The sequence below is a fragment of the Lactuca sativa genome, chromosome 5 (genome assembly GCF_002870075.4).
Source record: "Lactuca sativa cultivar Salinas chromosome 5, Lsat_Salinas_v11, whole genome shotgun sequence".
Lineage (NCBI taxonomy): Eukaryota > Viridiplantae > Streptophyta > Magnoliopsida > Asterales > Asteraceae > Lactuca > Lactuca sativa.
Genome location: NC_056627.2, coordinates 364,852,690 through 364,860,637, shown reverse-complemented (window position 1 = coordinate 364,860,637; position 7,948 = coordinate 364,852,690).

Here is a 7,948-nt window from a genome sequence, read left to right as displayed (position 1 = left end):
CCCCGGTTTTAGCATAATGGTGATCCTCGTCCCCGTACCTGGTACCCGTTTTGGCGGGAAATACCTGTCCCCAGTTGGGGCGGGTCAACCGGGTTCCCCACCGGATTGGGTGAAATTTTCATCCCTAATTTTGGGTGGTCCGTTTAGGGCTTTAGGCGGTCAACCAAGGGGAAACATAGAACATGGAGATACAAATTAATACGTAAGACTTAATATGTATTATTATCTGATTATTATAAGTTTTAATCATCATTTATTATTCAAGTTATAAATAATTACAATGATAATGAGGTTAAAAAGGGTAACTTATTTTTTTTTTATTTCTACACATTTAGTCGCTTGATTTTTTTTGTCCATATTTTCCATTAAACTTGTTGAACTGTTCAAAAAACATTATTATGACATGATATAGTAGATTTTTCGGCGTATTTGGCAGCTTCGACAATATTTGTAGCTCCAGACATCTTCTTTGGCGAGTCTCTGACCAACAATGCTTTTTACGGCGAGATTTCGGTCATCTTCTCCGACCAACATGATTTTTCCGAACATGTTGTTCTTCATCTCCAAATTTTAAGAACTTTGTTCTTTATTTTTGTTTGGGAAAATGTCATATTAGCCAACGAACTTGTTATGTTTGTTTTAAAATGTCACTTAATTGTTTTTATTTTACTTTATTTTAAGGGAATGAATTCTATTTTCACATGTTACTAAGGTCATTTGACATGTTATAACACGCTATACCAGGTTACTTGTTACCACCCTCATCAAGAACACTGATTTAAAGACTTCATAACTTCGGCATTTCGCCCCTACAATTACACAATTTCCAATTTTTACTTCATAACTTCGATACTTCGCCCCTATAATTACACAACTTCCTACAATTGTTTGATCTGATGGAATACTTGATCTCCGACTTTATTCCACCTCCAATCTATACATATTCACTATAGATAGAAACCCTATATCCCCCGATAACTCTCTTGCTCGACAGTTTCCTCTCTACTGATAGATTTTAATCGAGAACTTCAAAAACTGACAATAATCCACCGACAATTAAAATTCAGGACGAAGTCAGAGGTGCAATATGTAAATAACACGCATAATTTCACCATTCATAATCTTATATTTGGGACGTCAAAAACTGTTACTAAAAAAAGATAGAATAGTGGATTCACTTAATCATGGAGGAATTGAATAGTATTGACAATCTAATGATTTTTCTGATTTAGTATCTCGTATTTTCAACATCCAATTCTAGTTTTTTGAAACTTACCTTTATTACCGACTTCACCCACTTGCCTGCTGCTGCAATCAATGTCCGCTTACAGTTATGAAGATATGGATGGAAATTGAAATCGATGAGACGGTAGAAATTGAAATCACTAATGATATTAAGTGTGGTCGACGCATGACAGGAGGGAAGAAGACTGAGAACACAACGGTGCAAAATTTTATCGGATTTGGGGTTGAGATTACTATGTAATTGGTTTGAATTCCTCCTTGTCGATCTCTCTATTCATATTTTCGAACACAAGTGGAGAACATGCATTCTAGATATACATACAAGAGGGCAACGTTGGACTTCTCATGGTCAAAGTACATGTGGATAGCCACAGATATAAATATTGCTAACTGGATGACAACTAAGATGAGTAACCAGTTTACCCCTTTATATTTGAAAAAAAATGATGTTTTAAACCATTTAAAATGGACTTTATTCCCTTAAAGTACAAAAAAAAAAAAAAATCGAGTGGCTTTTTAAAACAAACATGACAAGTTCGTTGAGCTAATATTTTTTTTAACAACAGCAAAACTCAAATTAACAAAAACAGCTAGCTAGGAGCTAGCAAAAAAGAACAAAATTAAGGCATTAGCAGAATGCGTATCCAATCAATCCAACTAACAGTAGCCTTAGAGTTCCGAAAAGAAAACCACCGAAAAGACAAATCAACAATAGTATCATACAAGAGGTGCTTTTTAAACTTATTAAGGCTAAAGATAACATCATTCCTCTACGACCAAATCACCCATAAACTCACCATGCAAACCGAATCCATTTTAGGCCGATTCCTACAAATAATCAACGAAGAATCAAGCCAATCAAGCATCTCTGCAACACCAGGGTCAATAGGAAATGAAACATCAAGCAACAACCCTATTCTCCTCCAAATTTGATGAGCCACCTCACACTGGAAAAAGAGATGTGTAACACTTTCTTTCACAAACTGACAAATGGGGCATAGAATAGACTCCAACTCTACACCTCTATCCACTAAAACCAATCGAACATGGATTCTATTTAATCTCAATCTCCATAAAAAATGTTAACTTTAATTGGGACATTCTGATTCCATCTAGTCCCCACTCCACTAACCCGGAGAGAAAGAGAATCAATATACCTTCTCATGGAGCTAACAGAAAACACCCTGCTTGGATCAAGACTCCAGGACCACCTATCGGGGATGGAAGTAAACTGAATAGGAGTCAAAATCTGCATAAAACTCTCTAATTGCTCAACTTCAACTCTTCCTCTAATGTCACGCCTCCATGAGAAATTCCACCCACCAGAACTCCAAAAATCTGAGACCAACCCATCTTTCAGCAAGGATAACGAAAACAACATATGGAATTGTGTTTTAAACAACACGCCTCTACACCACACATCCTCCCAAAATCGAGCCACAGACCCATCACCTACAACAATAGAAATTGAGTAGAAATCTAAGACATTATGATTTTCCATCTTCTTGATACAGTCCACAATTTTCTGCCAAACTCCCATACCTCATGAAGTCCTCGAATTATAAGTCAAAACATGTATAATTTTACCCGAATCTACACAAATGCCTTAGTTCGACATCAGTGAAGCCTTCGAGGATGATCTTTTACCTTTGGAAACATAGGGAGACATACGAAGTTCCTTTCAAGTAATGAAGCATCAATTTGACTCCTTCCCAATAACCTTTCCCCAAATTCTACATAAACCTGTTGATAACCCCCACTACGTTAGTAATACATGGTTTAGTGCATATCATCACATACACTAAGCTACCCAATGCGGATGCTTAGGGGACCTACCCGTTTATGACATGTCATCATGTGTTGGCCTAAATTTATGTGCTAACCAATGTTCCTTTGACGGACCGACATAAAAGTAAAACTTGTTCTCCAATGTTGTACATACAATATTAAAGAGTATCGGAGCTTCGATGAACTTCGTAACAAAGACAATGCTCTAGAACTTTTGACCAAGTCTACACTTTTATTTGACTTGGACCTTTGCTTTTCTAGTCAAAATTTTACCTTCGTAATTTCTTGGAGCACTTCGCTCTTGGACCAGTCTTCATATCTCAACAGTTCTTTTGGCTTGCTCAATAAATGGAACTAACTAAGAACATCGACAATGTAACATCCCGAAATCCAGGTACATCTATTTTACCCTTCTTATTTACCAAATTGTCAAGTTTAACCCTTAAGAGAAAAATGTTGCAAACAAGTACGTTGGGCGTACTGAAGAGTACGTTGCGCGTACTCATGCGCTTATTATGGACGTAGACTCAATTAGTTATGCTGGGCGTACCAAAGTTACGCTGAGTGTAACTGGCTCAGATGCAAAACCCTAAATGAGACTTAAGGACTATAAAAAGGATGATATGATCCTTATCCCAGCCACCATTTTATAGAGAGTGAAACCCTAAGAGAGCAATACCATCATTCTAAGCTTGTGTGTGTGTTTTTGAGCTTGATATTGTCCTTGTGTGATTGAGAAGAAGAAGAGAAGGTCATTGAGGAGGCTAGAAGTAGGAGTACACGTTTAGATATGAGTTCTAAAGAGGTTGGAGCTTCACTTGGAGGTAAAAAGCTCAAAGCTTTTCTTGTCATCTTTGATTTGTGCTTTATGGACCAATTTTTAGGGTTTTTGGTCCCAATGAGGAGACTTTATGAGCAAATGGTCTCCATAAGCTTAGATTTGCCCTATTTACGTGTAAAATGTGTTGTAAGTTCATTAAAATCCAATATTGGATGTTGATATTAAGTCATGCATGAGATGAGGGCTTAATGAGGAAAGAGGAAAGGTGTTTGGAGTGATTGGTGACCTTTACAGCCATGCAAAGGCTTAAAGGTTTCGACTTTATGGATTAAGTGGCCTTAGAATAGTCAGATCTGGAATTTGAGCTTATGTCTTAACCGTTTGAGACCAAAAATCAAAAAGAGTATAAGACTAGGACTTACGTTGGGCGTAATCCCAATACACGCATCATAGGGGGTTGAGCTCCCCGACTATGTGAAGTATCTGAGTACGCCCAACGTATAGAGTTGTTACGCGTCGCGTACTCCGGAGAGTTGACTATTAGGGTTTAGTCAATATTTGAACTGTTGAACCATTAGAGGGGTAAAATGGTCTTTTACCCTTCTGAGAGAATTTAGAGAAGGGTTAGTCTAGCCTTTGAGAGTCGTATGGATTATGAGTAATTATTTTAGGTGATTAGGCGGAGGCTAGATCTGTATATCGAGTTCGAGATTTATCCGAGTTACCCGAGGTGAGTCTTCTCACTATACTTTACCAAGAGTGGTAATTAGAGTTATGTGGCAGAGTATCTTGTATGCTATTATTATGATGTGATACACTGCATTATTTCTATGTGATTTGTGCTATGTATGATTCAGAGTTTACAGAGTTAGGATTGGAAGGTCCACAAAGTTAGGACCAGAGGGTCATACATAGTTATAGCCTCGAGTGGCTAATATGTGTTGTATGTGGTATTTTGGGGAACTCACTAAGCGTTTATACTTACAATGTTATGTGTTATGTGTTTCAGGTACTAGCGAGGATCGCAGGAAAGCGCCGACATGATCCGTACACAACGATAGAGGATTGTATTTTTTTGTGATCTCTGGATATGTTTTATTATGATGACATTTGATAAACATGAGATTTGAGAATATTATATGAGTTTTATGTTGTTTGAAAAATGAAAAAGTGTTTTAAATTTTAAATTTTCATGTCTTTACGGATAATATGAGTTTTTTCAAACAAAAAATCTCTTGAAATTTGAAAAAGTTATTGGATAAACTTTCTCTAACCAAAGTTTTCTCAAAGAGCTTGTAAATCTACAAATTTTTGTCATGTGTTTATTTTCATTGATTGTGATGGGTCTTATATGGCTTTAATTAATTATAATATGTATACATAATTAAAAAAAGACATTGGAATACTCTTAAGATGGTAATGTTGTTGTTGTTGTGTTTTTTTTTTAATTTTTATTTTACAAAAGCTCTTTTCGACCTATTTTGTTTGCGGCATATGTTTTGCTTGAAGACTATTTCTTTTTTAGAAGACCGCTGACGTCAAAACGTTTGCATGCCTTTTTTTAAAAAAAAACTTGGAAATCACTTCTAAGGTTTGCATGGGTAATATATATATATATATATATATATATATATATATATATATATATATATATATATATATATATATATATATATGTATGTATATATATAACTATGTTGTTTGATTATATGTCTGACTGGTGTATATATATATATATATATATATATATATATATATATATATATATATATATATATATATATATATATATATATATATATATATATAACTATGTTGTTTGATTATATGTCTAACTGATTGTGCTGAATGATAAAAATAACCATTTTACCCTTAAATTTACGACATATTATTTTATCATATTAATTTTCATATTTATATTTTAATTAATTTCTCATTTATCTTTTACCAATTAATTATTATGGTTGCCACTCTTACAAATTATTAAATTTATTTATTAATAATTAATTATAAAAAAAAAACACGTGCACTTCAAATCCCATCCCGCCTAAACTACATCTCTATCTCTATATTTTCTCATCTTATTTTAAAGGGAACCTCAACCATAAAACTCATTTGTGGATAATATACACCATCATATGCTTTCCTCTCCTACCCATACTCTCATCGTGGTGTGTACATCGTCGACTGAAACAAAGACCAAATTTGGATTTAAGTTTCAACCTTACAGGTTTGATTTGAGGAAGATCCAAATATTTTTTTTATTTCGAGATTTGGGGATTCTTGGTATGTATTATCATCAAGGAAGACCAGAATCTAAACTACTCCAATTGTTGAAACTCTCGATGACATCGACCTAAGTCCAGGATCTCAAGAAGGAAGGAAATATGGTGTTTTCCGATTTTTAGATAATGTCAACAATTGTATTTTTTCTTTAGATGGGTCCAAGCATTCACAGTTTTCCATAAATTTGGTGTTCCTCGTGTTCGTAATTATGTGAGATACCCCTTGATTTTGATTTTTGTCTGCAGTGTTGATGGGAAGAAGGGGGGGGGGGAGGATGTCTTTTTTTCTTCATTTAGTGGGTCAACAATTTTTTATAGTAGACTGGGTCAGTCATTTTTATGAACCGAGTCAGAGCTACATGGTGGGTAAGATACATATCAAACATTCTAACTGGATCGAGTCAGACAAAAACGTTTGACCGGACCCAGTCAGCACAAAATCAAACAGCCCCTTAGCCAAAACACCCTCTATATAAGGTTCGAAGAGATTACGATGTTTGTAATATATATATATATATATATATATATATATATATATATATATATATATATATATATATATATATATATATTGGTTTTATAAGTTAAACATAAAATAATTGATTATGAATTTATTCACTAATATATATATATATATATATATATATATATATATATATATATATATATATATATATATATATATATATACTAGTCGTTACCCACGCAAAGCGGCGGCGGCGAATAGTTTTTTTCAGCAATTAGTTCCGTTGGTGTGGTGGATTGTGGTTGTTTATTTGTTTGTTTTTGACAAATAGTTTTCTTTCGCAATTAGCTTTTCCTTTTAAAGTAAGGCGATGTATTAATGGGTTAAGACGTCCGATTATCCGTTTCTCTTTCCAATATTTTATCTTTAATTGTTTAGTATACCAAATCATAATGGAATTTTTTGGCGCACTTGTGTTGTTGATGGATAGTTATCTTTTGCGCAATGCACTTGTGTTGGTGAGTAGTTTTTTTTGGAGTTTAGGTTTAGGATTTAGTGATTAGGGTTTAAGGTTTACGATTTAGTAGTTTTAATGGGGTGGGGGAGTTCAATTACTATTTATAAATACAAATTCTAATTAAAGTCTAAAAGTGTCCATATACTACATCTACCTACAAACTATTAAAAAGAAAACGCATAAAAAATGTGTATACTGTAATAGAGATAAAATAAATATATTAACCCTTTGAACCAATTTCTCTATGCACTAAATCAACAGACATAGTATATTTTATAACTTCAAACGAATATACATATAAGTCATAAAAAAATTTCATTTCCATCTAATCCAATTTAACAGAAAAAGATAGTTATTATGGATTAAAATACATCAATTTCTTTAAAAGCGTGCGGCTCAAAAGATTAGAACAAAGTACACTCACTCATGTGAAAACTCCATAAGGTTTACCAATGAGCTGTTAATCTTTTTAGAAATAAACTTCCTATATAATAAAACAATTAATACTTAAAATCAAAATCAGAAAACCACATAAATAGATTTGAACTCCAAACCATCTGGTATACACATGAAAATTACAAAGGGAGTCATGGGTTCAACGTCACAAACAATACACTCATATACATAAATAAAAAATTAAAAACAGAAACTGCTCATACAATGCTTAAAATAGCAACATACTTTCATTATTTTTAAATTCCATTTCTACTTTACCCCAAGTTTAAGATTTTTGTTTATCATGATAATTAGGAATCAAGTGGGATACAATTCACTATTTTATAAGTTTGAAATGTATAAATTATTGATTCTATTAGTCTGATAAAAAATATTATGTTTGTCATAGTATCTAGTTTGTACAAATAATG